Source organism: Capsicum annuum, chromosome 9 (assembly GCF_002878395.1).
Source record: "Capsicum annuum cultivar UCD-10X-F1 chromosome 9, UCD10Xv1.1, whole genome shotgun sequence".
In the NCBI taxonomy this organism is placed as follows: Eukaryota; Viridiplantae; Streptophyta; class Magnoliopsida; order Solanales; family Solanaceae; genus Capsicum; species Capsicum annuum.
This window is the reverse complement of record NC_061119.1, coordinates 60,728,687-60,744,715: the sequence shown is the minus strand read 5'-3', so window position 1 is coordinate 60,744,715 and position 16,029 is coordinate 60,728,687.

Below are 16,029 nucleotides of genomic sequence, written 5' to 3'. Positions count from 1 at the left end.
CTTCAATAGGTTTCCTTATTTTCCTTAAAAATTAGGAAACCTATTGAAGTATTAACATGTGATTAATGTTTTTAGTCTGCGAAAAACCAATTGAGATTCTAGGTAAGGGTTCAAGTTATTTCGAAGGGAAGGGGTTAGGCATCCTTCAGAATCCAAAAGTGTGGTACCCGGCTAGACTAAATTTTTCAAAGAGGGAGGAGGTATAAAAATAATATAGAAGTGTATGTATTAAATATAAATGTTTAAAATTATGTAAAGATGTATGTATATTAAATATATAAATAAACCATGTTATTATGAAAAATGTAAACGATATGTATAAAAATACATGCGAAAAGAAAATTATTTTATGTTGTGTGAAAGAAAGTATATCTTGATATTCATGAAGAGAAAGAGAAAAATAATGTTCTTTGTTTGATTAAAGTTTATGAAAAAGTAAAGATTTACTTTAACAAAAAGATCACAATGTTTATGATGTCAAAGTATGTAAACTAATTTGATTAATTTAATTTATTAGTGTAAACATTAACGACCTAAGTTTGCATAAACGCGAGGTGAAGTTGTATAAAGAAAATTTCGCCCAACACCCCAAAAATAAAGTTTTCACTATAATAAAATTTGTACAAATAGAAAAATACAAAATTAAAAGGGCCTCTTTGAATGCAACTCTCGACGAGTAATCTAAATAACCTGTATGAACACTTATAAAAATGTTAGTATCGAATAAATAATAATTAAAATAAATGAACAAGTATGTGTGTATATAAATATTTAAAAAGATATTTTTTTGTTAAAAAGTTGGCTCAGATAAAGTCATGACTGCGAAATGGTTGCTCAATTAATTGGTCGTCCTAAATCATTTTGCTACGAAGTGGTTGCTCAATTAATTGACCGTCCTAAATCGTCTTGCCAAGATATGAATTGTAAAATCTTGTGTTGTTATAAAATTTCATCATCGCCCAAAAAATATTTATTTATTATGTATGTATACGTAAAAAGTCCGTCTTTTGTTTATGGAGGCCTCAAAGTTAATAATAATTTTTTCATTGGCCAAATGTGTAGTATCCATTCACTATCAGTGTAAATAAGTGAGAAGGACAAAAATCGTCGACAAATCACTCCAACAGCAGCAAACTCAAGGCAAACAAAAATAGTCAATAACAGTGATAATAAAATAGCAAAGCAAACAGAGACAAACACACTATCTAATTAATTCAAATATCCATCCAAACGGCTTTGACCAGATCTGTGTAGTAAAAGAAAAATATTAGAGAAAAGGGGCGGCTCGTGGATGTTTTTCGGTGTTCGTAGCGGCTGTTGTAGTGGTTGATGGCGGAAGATCTGGGAAGAAATTCGATGCTTACCGGTCATCACCTCCGGCGAATTTGCGGCGAGACGTAAATGGAAAACTTTTAGCGTGGGGGGTGGTATTGTTGGGCGGCTGTTTCGGGGAAGAAAACCATGTGGAGGTGGCGCGTGAGATCGGATGAACTGTTGGTATCTACAGAGAAAACGAAAGCTTAAAAATGGAAACTAAGTAGTAGGCGTCTGTATATATATTTATATGTGTGTCATTGCTGTTGATGGTAAAAAATGAAACAAAAATGGAGGTTGTTTTTCTATGTATGCGTGTGTTTGTGTGTTTTTATATATATTTTTTGTGTTTGTTTTTGAAGAGAAAAATGGAATAAATAAAATATGTTTGTATAATTATGAATCCTTTGGCCAATAACTTAAGGACTTAAGGGTGTTCAATTATAAAAAGAGAGGACACTCCTTTATCCATTTTATAACTTATGTCCTCTCTTTTTATAATTGAACACCCTTAAGTCCTTAAGTTATTGGCCAAAGGATTTTCATCCTTTTGACCAACGGACAAAGTAATTAGTCAACGGGTAGTGTTATTGAGTGGTCATTATCAGATGTGCCAAGACAACACTGAATGGTCATTGTCGGACGTGACAAGACATTATTGTGTAGTCGTTGTTGGATGTGATAAGACATCAAATGTAAAATATAGATGTTAATGAAAAATGTACAGAATATTAAAATTATTAAAATATAATTAATTTAAAAATACTGTAAATATATATATATATATTACGTCATGTCGTGCACGTGCGTAAATATTTATAAAATAATAAACTGATAAGAATAAAAAAATTATTAATAAATTATAAAGAGTAAAAAATCCTAAAATAAGGATGAAAATCAATAATTTGTTATCAATTGTAAAAAATATGTGAAAGTTGTATTTTGTGCCCTTTAACGATCAGGAAGCGGGAATACGTTATTTTTAAGCACGAAGAGCAAAAATTGGGTGTCAACAGTAGGATAAAAAATGTTACTATAGGATAGAACTTTTGAGACTTCTATTAAGCTTGACATTTATAATGATTTAGAATCAACAAGAAACAACAAAAGGATATACACGAATCACTATTTTTTCTGATAAAAAAATAGTTGTTGTTGTAGAAAAAAATACTTTAATGGGTGTGGGTCAGGTTATGTTAAATGAATCGGTTCTTTTTAATGGATGTAAGGTATTTTAAAATCAATATTGATTTATTTTAATTAATGATGTGTACCTCTAGTAAAAGGCCACGTACCATAGCTATTTTTGAAAACTCACCATTAAAAGGTAATCGCATGGATGAGCTGGTTTTATAATGGTGATGGCACGAATGAACCAAAATTTTAATTGATGGCATAAATGAGCTATTTCTGATAGTTCAATGGCATATTTGAGCCTTTTTCCTTATTTTTAGGGCTCATTTAATTAATGCCGTGAACGAATCATTGTTGACCACGTGTACAAAATGATTTCGTAAAAAGCCACCAAACTAGACTGTTAAAAGAAAGGGCGCGAATGAGCCTTTTTTTTTAACGGCAATGGCATGAATGAGTCAAACTTTAAACCGATGTCATAGATGAGTCTTTTCTCAAAGTTCGATAGCATATTTGGGTCTTTTCCCTTATAATAATTTATGAAAAATTGTGAAAAGACTATTCTATCTAAAGAGTAGTCTTTTAATGAAGGGCAAAAGGTTCAAATAATATTTTTAAGGCCATTCACACTTTTAATATACTAATATAGTGTACGTGCGTTCAGGGGCAGATGTAGAAGGTACTTTGGGGGGTCCCAGGAACCCACTAACTTTCGAATGGATCTTGTATTTATTTTGAGAAGTCTAATAAATATATAAAAATTATAAGTTAGGAACCCACATTAAAGTGTGTTATTGGTCTAGTGGCAAAGCAAGTGCATGTTGAAACATTGTTGCCCTCCTGGTTATGGGTTCTAATCCCATTACTCACTTTTTTTGAATTTTAATTTTGCCCAAGGAACCCACAACCTTAAAATTCTAGATCCGCCTTTGCGTGCGTTGCACGTGTATATTATGTTTAATTTTTCGATTAAAAGGGTATTCAATTAAAAGAAAATGCATGAGAAAATATAAAAATAGGTGATTTCACTGTCGATCATTAATTTTTAGCTACATGATTAGAGCTGTTAATAAGAAAAATCATCGTACTACATCATAGAGTTTTGAAAGTCGTAAATATTAACTTCTACAATGACTTCAACATGTCAGCCAAGTTCACTAAGTATTGAAAGGAAGGGAGTAAAGCAAGACTCATTCGCAACACACTTACAATCAAAGTTTTCAGCAGATGGTACCAACTATCACGTATAGAAATAGTAATGCAACCAAAGGGATTTTGAGATGAATTACAATATCTTTTCTCACTTCAACCGCATCTCGTTTACCAGCAACAGAAAATTTGCATAAGGTTCTTTCATCCTAGGGAAGTAGCTTTCTTTAAATAGCGTTATAAAAATGAAAGCTTTTTACCTTATAATTTTTTTAAGATCATGCACAACGTACTCACAGGACATGTACCAATTCTTCTAGTCTCATGATTAAACATGATGAGGTCTGATTAAGTGCAACCATAATCCTACCATTTGGGCTCATATCAAACTCCACAATGAAATTCAAAATTAATATGAATAAGTAGGTTGCTCTACAAAATTCTTACGACTCGGATACTTAAAAACTGGAAGAAAAAGAAAATGGAGCACAAATAGTAGTTTAATGATTTGGAATTGTGTCCTATAGAGCTTGTCCCTTTGAGGAGGATTATATCAAGACATACAATCCTGTACCAAAGAGAATTTATCAAAAGAAAACGAAACAAAAAGGCTGATTGTTCCAACATGCATATCTCGACAAATTAATTGCAACCACAAACTAATAAACAAACAATTATGCATGCCAGTAGAAGTAAGGTGATCATACAACTCGGTGTTTGATACTTAGAGCTCAAACAATACAAATAGGTACACTAAATAATATCAGTTGCCAAACACTGTGCATTGGGTAAGAAGCAAACTGCTGTGACAATATCCCCGTGACCTTTTAGAGTATTCAAATAGTCCAATGGACGAAGCCTTTTGTTTGCAACTGCAGAAATAGCAGTAATAAAATTTTTCTTCAGCTGCCTGGTCATTGAATGCACAACTCAAGGAAGCTTAATCTACCCAAATCATAAGTTTTGACCTTAATAACGAAATCGTATGTTTTTCGTAAATATGACTCAAACGATGATTACTTACACAAAATTATAAAATTTCCTTCTTATATAAGGTAAATCCAAATTGATTCATCAAAAGTGTTATATATTAGATCTTCTTATCTAAATCAAACAATGATAAATTAAATAAGAAAAATCTTATGTGATTCTCAAATTTTGTTTCCAGCAGTTAGATAATTATTGATTTTGGTAGGATTGTTCTTCTATAATTTTAATTTATAAAGAACAGGGAAAAAAAATATCAATATAATATTAGTCTGAAGTTATCATTACATTTTTACTTGAACTTAGCCACCACTAACTTTGACACTCAAATATATATTTCTATTATACAGAAGAGGTGGTTTCTACCACCTCTTATGCAATTACCAAAAAAATTTCTCTACTCCCATTTAATTACATATCATATCCCAAAATATTTAAAATTATAAAATTTCCTTCTTATATAAAGTAAATCCAAATTAATTCATCAAAAATGTTATATATTAGAACTTCTTATATAAATCAAACAACGATAAATTAAATAAGAAAAATCTTATGTGATTCTCAAATTTTCTTTCCAGCAATTAGATAATTATTGATTTTGGTAGCATTGTTCTTCTATAATTTTAATTTATAAAGAATAGGAAAAAAAATATCAATATAATATTAGTCTGAAGTTATCATTACATTTTTACTTGAACTTAGCCACCACTAACTTTGACACTCAAATATGTATTTCTTTTCTATTATATAGAAGAGGTGGTTTCTATGCAATTACCAAAAAATTCCTCTACTCCCACTTAATTACATATTATATTCCAATATATAATAATTTCATTGTTTCATTATAATGATTTAAATATTGAATATATTTTATTAATTTATATTAATTAACTATAACTATATATTGAAAGTAAAATTTTTTTATTTATTTAATTGACTATCATGTTCAAAACTAATTTGTTACCACAAATCACAATAATTAATAATTTAAAATATTTAAAAGACATGTAGAAATTTTATTGACTCTCATTATTTTAGCAATGCCACATAAATTGAGATAAAAGAAAAAATACCGCAAATCATAATAATTAACAATTTCAAATATTTAAAAGATATATAAAAATTTTAATTGACTCTCGAAATTGTATCGAAGTCACATAAATTGGTAAACAAGGAGTAAATATATTATTTGATAATTACGTAAAAATTATTATAAATCACAATAATTAACAATTTAAAATACTTTTTTAAAAATAGATAAAAGTTCTATTCAACTCTCAAAATTTTATCGGTGCAGCATAAATCATGACAAAATAAAAAATTATATTAATTAATTGCAACTAAATATTTAAAGTAAATAAATTTATTATTTTAATTGACTTTTATATAGAAAATTAATCTTTTTATTTATATATTTTAGTACATTTAAATTTAAAATTATTTTTTGCTTATATAGAAATACTAATATTTAAACTTAACTTTAAATTTGTCAAGTACAAAATTAATAAATTTAATTTAATAAAATCAATTTCTAATGAATATTTTCTTAGAATTTGTGTTGGGTCAATATGTATCAAGTTAAAATGAAATAAAGAAAAATATATAGTAAAATTTTATTATTGTGAAAGATAAATATAATGCACTATCCAATGATGTTTAATAATATCATATTTTGCATATGCAAATATAGCATCCCATATTTAATTAATATACTATTCTGGTGAATTATCAATGATTACTATTGGATATGATAAAATTATATTAATTTTTATAGTAATAACATAATCAATCGCTCTTAATTAATTATTATGAGTCATCTAGGTAATAAAAAAATAAATAATATTGAATGAAAAATAAAATAGACATAAAATGCAAAATTAACTCTTAATGTTTTAAATTAAATTTTTGTCTTTCGAACGATGCTTTTACTATATCACTCCTTATTATAAGTCATTTATGTATTAGAAAAACAAGAATAACAAAACGATATGTCAACATAAAATATTTGATTGACTATCAAAATTATATTAGTGACAAATAAATTGGGACGGGACAGAAGAAGATATAAAGCAACATATATTATTTGAAAACGAAATAAAAAGTACTTTAAATAACAATAATTAACAAAAAAAAATTAAAAATTGACTGATTTCTGCTTCAGCTACTTCAATCATGATTTTAATGTATAGTGATGTTTAAAAAGGGTAAAATGACATAATGAGATTTAAAGAGGATAAAATGTATGTTATAAAGTGTGAGAAAAATAAATCATAAGAAAATTTTATTACTATATTTTAAAGAAATTAAAGAAAAGAAGCATAAAGATTATTTGCAAAAGATTTTTACAAATTAATTTAAATATAAATAAAGTAAATTTAGGTACAAAAAATGTGTATCTATCACAAATTTTCTACCAAACACTTCGCACTTTCTTAACATTAGCAAATTTTCTATCAAATATGTGTGCCATCTTTCTCAACTTTTTACAGCTCCTCAATATTAATTAATATTTCTCTATTATAAAAATAAAATAAAGAAAAGAAAATCTCAACTCTTCCTTTTCTATTAAAAAACAACACTCTTTTCTTGTGTTAAAAATAATAATTAAACAAAACAATCGCGAATCTAAGCTGTGTATTCTCTTTATCGAGTAAATTTATATGATTCATAATCTTTGCAATATGGAAAATCAATAATCTGCTGGATATTTGATTTAAGCTATTTCATTAGATTTACGCCTCTTCTTTTTTTATAATTCTGATCGCAAAATTCAACAAGAAGGTTAAAAAAAGGTTTCAATTGTGATCCCCTCAGCTCAATCATACTAATGAAAATATTCTAGTGATCAAATTTTCTACTCCAAGATAAATCCTAAAACTTAAAAATTGCAATTCACATGTTCTACTGTTTTGGGGTCGTGCTGACACTATATATATATATATATATATATATATATATATGCTATATTGTAATATCAACCTAAATTTTTGGCCATAGCCCGCAAAATCTTTGTATTCCGTCTAATGAACAATATACTGAAAGCAAAATATAACATAAACTAAGTTTGGCATAGTACCATCAATTTTCAACAAACACAAACAATGAATTTGGTAAACTTAATCACAAAAAATTAAATAACAGTAAGAAATAATTTATCTTGACACCATGATAGACTTAATTTGTAAATCTGTTGTATAACATGTGCATTCACTAATTTCGCTATCTCATTCAAGTGTAAATTTCATCGAGCGACCACTACATCTCACAAATATTTTCTAATTTTATCGCCAATTAGATCATTAAGTAATTGGCTCTGAATGTCGTCTTCATCGTATCTCACAAATCTTTCTTGTTTTGTCATCGAATTAAGTTATTGACTCTGGCTAGCTCCTGAGCCTTTAATCTATTATTGTATTGGAAGAATATGGAAGATGGAAGGGCCATGAGATTATACAAATCAAGTAAGGTAAAAAGTTCAACGAGCTCTTACTTGGAACTTCTAAGCAGTTAGGATCCTTCACATGTTCGTTGCTATCAAACAAATAATTTGTGCTGGAAACTTTTTGTTATTTGAACATTGGATGAAAACTTTAACAGAGTAGGTCTTTCACTCTCTAATATAGACTTTTTAGAAGGCTTTGCTTTTGTCTTTGAGTACAAACTATATAATTTAACACATGAAATCTGAATTGACCTGAATTTCAATGACAATCAGGGGCAGCTCTACCTCTTTAAAAAATAGGGTTCGTTTTAGGCCCCCAAATTTGAGGGGACTTATTTTTTATAAATATTATATTATTTATAGAAAAAATAATTTTTTTATATAAAATGAAAGAATTATTAGAAGTAGTTCATATATCTAGAGTATTATGTCTCAAGAAAGATTAAATGTATTAATTATATTATTACTTAAAAAAGAATAATTAGAAAAACCGATTATATAATTTTAAAAATAGAGTTTATTAAAAAAAGTTATTTTTTCTTAAAAATTTAAGGACTCCATTTGATTTTCGCCTTAGGCTACGAATATGTTTGAGACGCCCCTGATGACAATGAACAAGAATTGACAATTGGTAACGTAAGTAAACTTTTGAATAAAAATTGTATCAATAACAATAATAACATATTCATTGTAATTGTATAGGTGAGGTCTGAAGAGGATAGAATATACGCATACACTATCATACTGATGAAGATAAAGAAGTCATTTCTGATAGACTCTCATCTCAAGAAAAAACATATCAAAATAGATTAAAAAAAATAATGGAAGTGAGAATTCATGGCTAAATACAATAAAAAGCACCGCAAAACATCCTAAAAAACTATAATAAAATAATATAATAATCAAGATAAAAATTAATGTACAGTATCTACGACAAGAAAACACATAAAAAATATCTTCATCCTTCTATTTGTTTTTACTGCCGTCAAAAGAAAAAGGTCTGTAATTATAAAGAAATGTTGAAAAAAAAGAGTATTTAAACTCCCAGGTTTCTAGAATTTTACCAATGCATAGCAAGAGTCGAATGCAAATTAGGAACTCCATTAGTGGTAGTGATTTACCAATTTTTTTTTACTTATTCCTAAATTTTATATTTAATTTCTTTTCATATATTTATTTTATCAACGTTAATTTAGGAGTCCTAAATTTAATAAAATAATAATTGAAGAACAACAACAAACCCAGTATATTCCCACATAGTGGGGTCTGGTGAGCATAAAATGTATGCAGTCCATACAACTACCCTAGAAGAAGTAGAGAGAATATTTTTGATAGACCTCCGGTTCAGGAAAAAATGACAGTAATCAAAGTAATCATAAATCATGAAACAAAGAGAGAAAAAATAGAGGTACAATACTCACAAAGCAATACTATACAATAACAAACCAAAGGCATTTGAGCTCTAACCTATGCAAGCTACACCACAACACTCCTAACTACTACCTAAGACTCATCTGTACGCACTAGACCCTTATCCTAATATGCATCCTCCAAACCTTCCTATTTAGGGTCATGTCCTCAGTAATCTGTAACTGCTCCATGCCACATCTAATCACCCCTCTCCAATATTCTTCGGCCTCCCCTACCCCACTTAAAACCCTCCAAGGCCAACCTCTCACACCTACGGACTGGGGTATCAATGCCCCTCCTTATCACATGCCCAGACCATCTCAAACTCACTTCCCGCAACTTGTCCTTCACCAACGCCACTCCCACCTTCTCCTGAATAGTATCATTCCTAACGCTATCACTCCTAGTAAGTCTGCATATCCACCGCAATATCCTTATTTCTACCACTTTTAACTTTTGGATGTGCGAGTTCTTGACTGGCTAACACTTTGCTCCATATAGGATAGCTGAGCGGACTACAACTGTATAGAATTTACCTTTAAGCTTGAGAGACACCTTCTTATCGCACAGAACCCCCGAGGCAAGCCTCTATTTCATCAATCCTTCCCCAATACGCTGAGAGACATCCTCATTAATCTCCTCATTACTCGGGATCATAGACCCAAGATACTTAAAACTATCCCTCTTACAAACTACCTGGGAATCCAACTTCACTACCACCTCGTCCTTCTGTCTCAAGTCATTAAACTTGCACTCCAAGTACTTCATCTTGGTCACGCTTAGCTTGAACCCTTTAGACTCCAGTGTTTGTCTCTAAACATTTAATTTATCATTAACACCTCCCTGCATCTCATCAATCAATGTTATATCATCCATAAAAAGCATACACCAAAGCACCCCTTCCTAATACGTCACATCAACACATCCATCACCAAGATGAATAAAAATAGACAGAGAGTTTATCCCTAATGAAGCCCTGTCAAGAAAGAAAAATGCTTTGAATCCCCCCTACTATCCTCACCTGAGTTTTTGCTCCATCATACATGTCCTTAATCAATCTGATATATGATATCGGAACCCCCATCGCCTCCAAGCATCTCTAAAGAACTTCTGTAGGGAATTTTTTGTATGCCTTTTTCAAGTTGATGAACACCATGTGCAAGTTATTCTTCCTCTCCCTATACTGCTCTACTAGTCTCCGCACCTGGTGAATTGCCTCGATCATTGAGCAATCCGGCATAAAAAAAAATTAATTCTCCAAAATAGACATGATCCTTCTCAACCTCTGTTCAACCACCCTCTGATGAATGGTGATTTTACCACTCATGCTCACTCAATATTCATGAATGTTGGCTTGATTTGAATAAATAAATGAGATATATTTGTGAGTAAAGGAACTAATATCCACTCTTTGCAGGTATAGAGTTGAAAAGATAGAAAGATGTGGATTGGATCTTACAATGATAAAAAGGGAGAAGGAAAAATACAGCTGAAGACCGCGGTACGCTGACTGCAGTCGCGACAGTTAAAGATGGTCAATTGATCGCGATCACGAATATAAACTACGGTCACGGATCCGTGATCGCAGCTAGACCTGCGAGATCACGGCTTAGCGAAGGAGTTCGAACCAAGGGAAAAAGTGGAAATGCACATGGCTGATCCCAATTTTGACAAAAAGACACAAACTCTATCCTAAGAAAATACATTCTATCTTCTCCAATTTTTTAGGAGTTTAGCTCTAGACTTCATAGCCTCCATTTTTGGAGAAGAAAATATTGTATAAACTTTGGATGAAGAATACATTGGAGACTTTCTAAGTGGAAGATTTGCTCACTTCCATTGTTGATATTTTGGGAGAGCCAAGTTTGAAGTAACATTCACTTAGTTCTTCAATAAGTTATTGCAATGGATATTATGGGTATATCTATGTTTGTTTATCTTATGTGTAGCTAAATCTCCCTCTTGGGGTTATGTGTGAATAGGGGTTAAAGTGTGTGTAGGTTGTTTTTGTTAGCATCTATTTGGTAGTTCATATTTATGGGTTTTTATCATTCTATGCTATTTTGGTTGGGTTTTGATGGGTGAAAGCCCCAAATACCCGCATGGGTTTGATGAGTGAAAGGTCCAAGCTCTAGAAAGTTCAAGTCCATCTTCGAAAGAAGGATTTTAGGTGTAGTGTAGGAATCCATATCATCCTCGAAAGAGGGATGTGGAGACCAAAGCAATGATAGACAATTATGTGCATAGTTTGCTAAATTTTTACTATCTTAGACATAAGGGTGAATGTGAGGTTGACTATGCCATGGGTATCACCTTAGAAATAGGGATGTCTAGATTGAGGTTATGGTTACCAATTGTTGAACACACCTATTAGGTATTCGAAAGAATCAATGGGTGAAAGTTTGGTGTTTTGTCGAAATACTAGCATCAAAATCTATAACCAAGCCTACCCATATTTGATTTACTAAATTGATGTTGATTACTAACTCCCACATGTCACTTCCTTAGTAATGCATAATCCCGAGATCCGTGCATAATTGTTAAAACTCTAATTATTTGTAGCCTCAAATTTATACTATAAAAAACAAAAAAGAAATATTAGTGTAGGAACCTATTCCCCATTTTATCCTTTTATACCATTTTTTTGGATTTAACTTGTATCTATCAATTTGAATTAGTTTGATTGCCACTCATATTGTTCCTCATGAATTCGACCCCGAATCCAAATTTGGATAAATATATTGACGATGATCGCCTTGCACTTAATTTGATATATAAGTTGAGCGTTATAAAAAATGGGGCCGTTGCCGGGGAACAATTTGGCGTACTAAGTTAGTTTGAAGTTTTAGTTTACTTGCCTTAATTCAAGCTTGTATATATTTGTTTGTGATTTTTCTTTGTAGGTAGATTTCAGTTTATTTTTATTTTTCTCTATGGTATCTTTCGACAAGTATGATGTCGGTAATTGGAATTCCTATCCTGACGACCTATGTCCATTCTATGAAGGACCATACTTAAGGAGATGTCCAAAGTATAGGTGCTCATTATGTAGTGGTTGAGATGAACATTAGGATGATTGTCTAAATGCTCCCCCTATTATACTAATCAAATTGCTAGTACTTATGATATTGATAGGTCTTATGATGAGAAGAAGGAGGAGTAACAAATCGGACCCATTGGTTTTGAAGCGATGCTTCAAACTATTTTGGATCGGGTGACTATAACCGAGGAGAATGTGCAAGACTTATATCAATCTTATAGGGTGTTCGACTGGGCAAATGTCAAGGCAAGGGAATTAGGCCAAAACATCATTCTTACAAATCTCACAACCTTGCCTATTTCCCAAGAGGAGGTTCATCAAGAAGAGAAAAGAAAATACGATGATGAGCTAGGTAGTGAAGACTCCTCTGTGACTTCCCAATTAACCGAGTCATATGAGGAAGAATAAGCCACAACAAAAGGAATGGTTCTAGAGTCTCAAGAAAAAGTAAATCAAATATCTTATGAGGGCTCTAGCACATTCCGGGGTGAAGATGCGTTGGAGGAGGCTAACCCAGAATTAAGGCTTGGACCTCGTTCAAATGACTTTTCAACATTATCGGTTGAGGATATGATAAGGATCCATGCCTCCGAACAAATGGTGGATTGTAGGGAGAAGGATTCCGACTCTTATATTTTAGAGTTTGATATTCCGAAGAAGCACATAGAATCCCATCCATCAAAGGCCAAGATGATAAACTTCTGAAGTTCAAGGAATGGCCTATTGATTTGCTCACTTTTACCCAAGGAACAAATTCGGAAGTTTGATGTAAAGCTGGGTAAAAGGTTCAAATCTTCAAAATGGTGAGACAGAAGCTTGCTTTCTATTTCAACACCTCTTCTAAGCCTTATCTTGGAAGATCTGAATCTTTTGTCCCTCTCTTGCTCATTATATATTGAGCGAAATTTGGGAAGAGATTCAATCTTCTAAGTGGAAGAACAAAAGAAAATGGAAGGGGCGTCTTGCTAAGATATTAAACTAAGCGCTCGATGAAAGGCAACCCATCACACTAGTACTAGTGGCACATATCCTTTTTAATTATGCATTCTAGGATAATTTTTTTTTTTTGTTTATGTATGCATAATCCATGAAACATGGTGCTCAAAGAAATTCTGATTGAATTTTTTAAAAAAAATTGTGGATTTGGCAGTTTTGATTGAACATGAAGTTTAGAAGACTGGATTCCTGGTCTCAGTTACCGAGACCGTGGTATGTGCCACCACAATCACAGAAGCTGCATAATCGTGACCGCGTCACTAGGACCGCAATCACGGTTGAATCAGATTAAAAAAACCGTCCGAATGCCATTTTCCCTTATGCCTCATTTTCAAATTCTCTAAAATTTTCTCTCAAATTTATGGCCTTGCATTTCATATCCAAGTGTCAATTCATCCCATGCATCATATAATTCAATAAGTTGTCTAAATTTCCCCAGTTTTAATATAATTGAATACTTAGAACTTGCAGTATAGAGAATGACTTGAAATAGTGCTTTCATTGCTAAATGCATGCTTATTTTTTACTACTGTTGTGGTTAACTGTTGTAGTTGGTGCTCACACTCTTGGGGAAGTCTTGAGTACCCAAAATTTAAGGTTTAAACAGTTGAAACGAGTGTGTACATACTGTGTTCGATTCAATGCCCCTATGAATTATATGTTAAATTCTATGAGTTTACATTATATAATCTTGATAACTAGACCTGAGTCACTTAGTCTTAATGGTCGAGCCTAGTAGAACATAAATGTAGGGATAAAATTATATGCATTAACTGAAGTGTAGAATTTTAGAATACGGTCTCAGGTACCGTGATCGCAGTCACAATGACCACGATCGCGTCATTGCGGTCGGGGTCACTGCTCCATGATCGCCATACCTAAGAGTAATGTCTGCAGGAACTGAAAAGTTCTGCACATCTATCTCTACTCCAAAAACCTTTTATAATGCTGCTGCATGCATTTATTTGTTTGATCTAACATAATTTCAATATGATAGTACGAATGATGGCCTAACTTCATTGTTTACAGGATCTAAGCCTCAAAGATAGAGCGATTTGACAATACCAAATTCATGACCCTAGAATGCCAGAACCTCTACAATGCGGATTTGCATAGGACTAAGTTACTCCCTGAAAGGGTTATAAACTTGGACAAAGTAGAGGAAAAGTTCCCAAGCTTTCATGCTAGACTTACTCAAACCAGGTGGCGATGCTTTGCCTTGGAACCCTATGCTACTGATGAGCATTGGGTGCGTGAATTCTATGCTAACTTAAGTGTAGTTTCTTTCACAAACCCAATGATGATGATTCGAGGTATGTAAGTGAACTTTGGGACAGAGCGGATCAACGAGGTGTATGGACTCCCAAATGCTATCATGGAGCAATTCCATGCAAAATCATGCGAGATAGGGACTAGGATGGACAGCGAGGACGAGGACCCTGCTGATTGGTCTGCTAAGGGTGATGATGCAGAGTCAGCGGGACAGGCTAGCTCTTGATACATATTCAGGGAGACCCCTTCTACTCTTGCTTGCTTGTATATCCAGTGGGGACACTGCACTCTTTTAGTTAGGGGTGCCCTCAGATTTGTATTATTTTGATGTGTTGCTGGATATTTCCATTTAATGTTGTCTTGGGATGACATTTTGGATACTACTTTTATTTTTTGTGTTTGGAATGCTGTATTTTTAGGTACCCTGATGGTGTCCACTTTTTATGGATTATCATACTTTTCTTTTATTGTTATTGTTCATTTAAATTAATTTTTCTTTAATTGTTAGTGTTCTTTTAAATTAATTTTATTTTGATCTTGGTTATGCATGACTTTCTTTGTCCTATGATGGATTGAGTGACGATATTCTTAAGAGTAAAGCGTCATGTTTGGGTTTGAGGCATAAATACAGGGGAATTCTGAGTACCCGTAACATAAATGTAAAGAATGCAAGAGAAATATAAGTCCTTATGGCATTGTAAAGTACATATTTGGGATCACATTTACACCATTGGCGAAGTCTGAGTAGCCATATGGTTGGTTTGCTCATTTTTATGCCAAAATGTGAGACTAAGGCTTTGGTTGTTGCCATGATTAGCAAATTATGCGAGGTCCGGATGCAAAACAAACAAACCCCCTCTGTCCAAAAAATTTCAAAATTCGAGGGCATGGACGTGAGCAATTTTGTAACAAATCTTTATCTCTTTTTATGGCTCCATAAGTTGTTGACTTATAAATAATGATAGATACTCTAATTTTGTTTCATGGGAGGGACAATTAAGCCTCCTTGGAGAGTTTTTGCATGCCATGTGTGGTGAGCGTTTTGCATTTATCCCTTGTATACTTGTGTTATCTTGAACTTGCTCTGTTATTCTTTCAAAGATAATGTTGATTGTATTTGGTTGGAGAAATGATCTTAGGTCATCCTTGATATTTTGGAACCCACTCTAGCCTAAAAAGCCTTCCTATGCATGATTGTAATCCCTAGTACCCACTTCGAGCCTTTAGACCTTTCTTTGGTAAACTCATTACAAACTGTGTTCCATTCCTTTTATGCCTCTTTTGA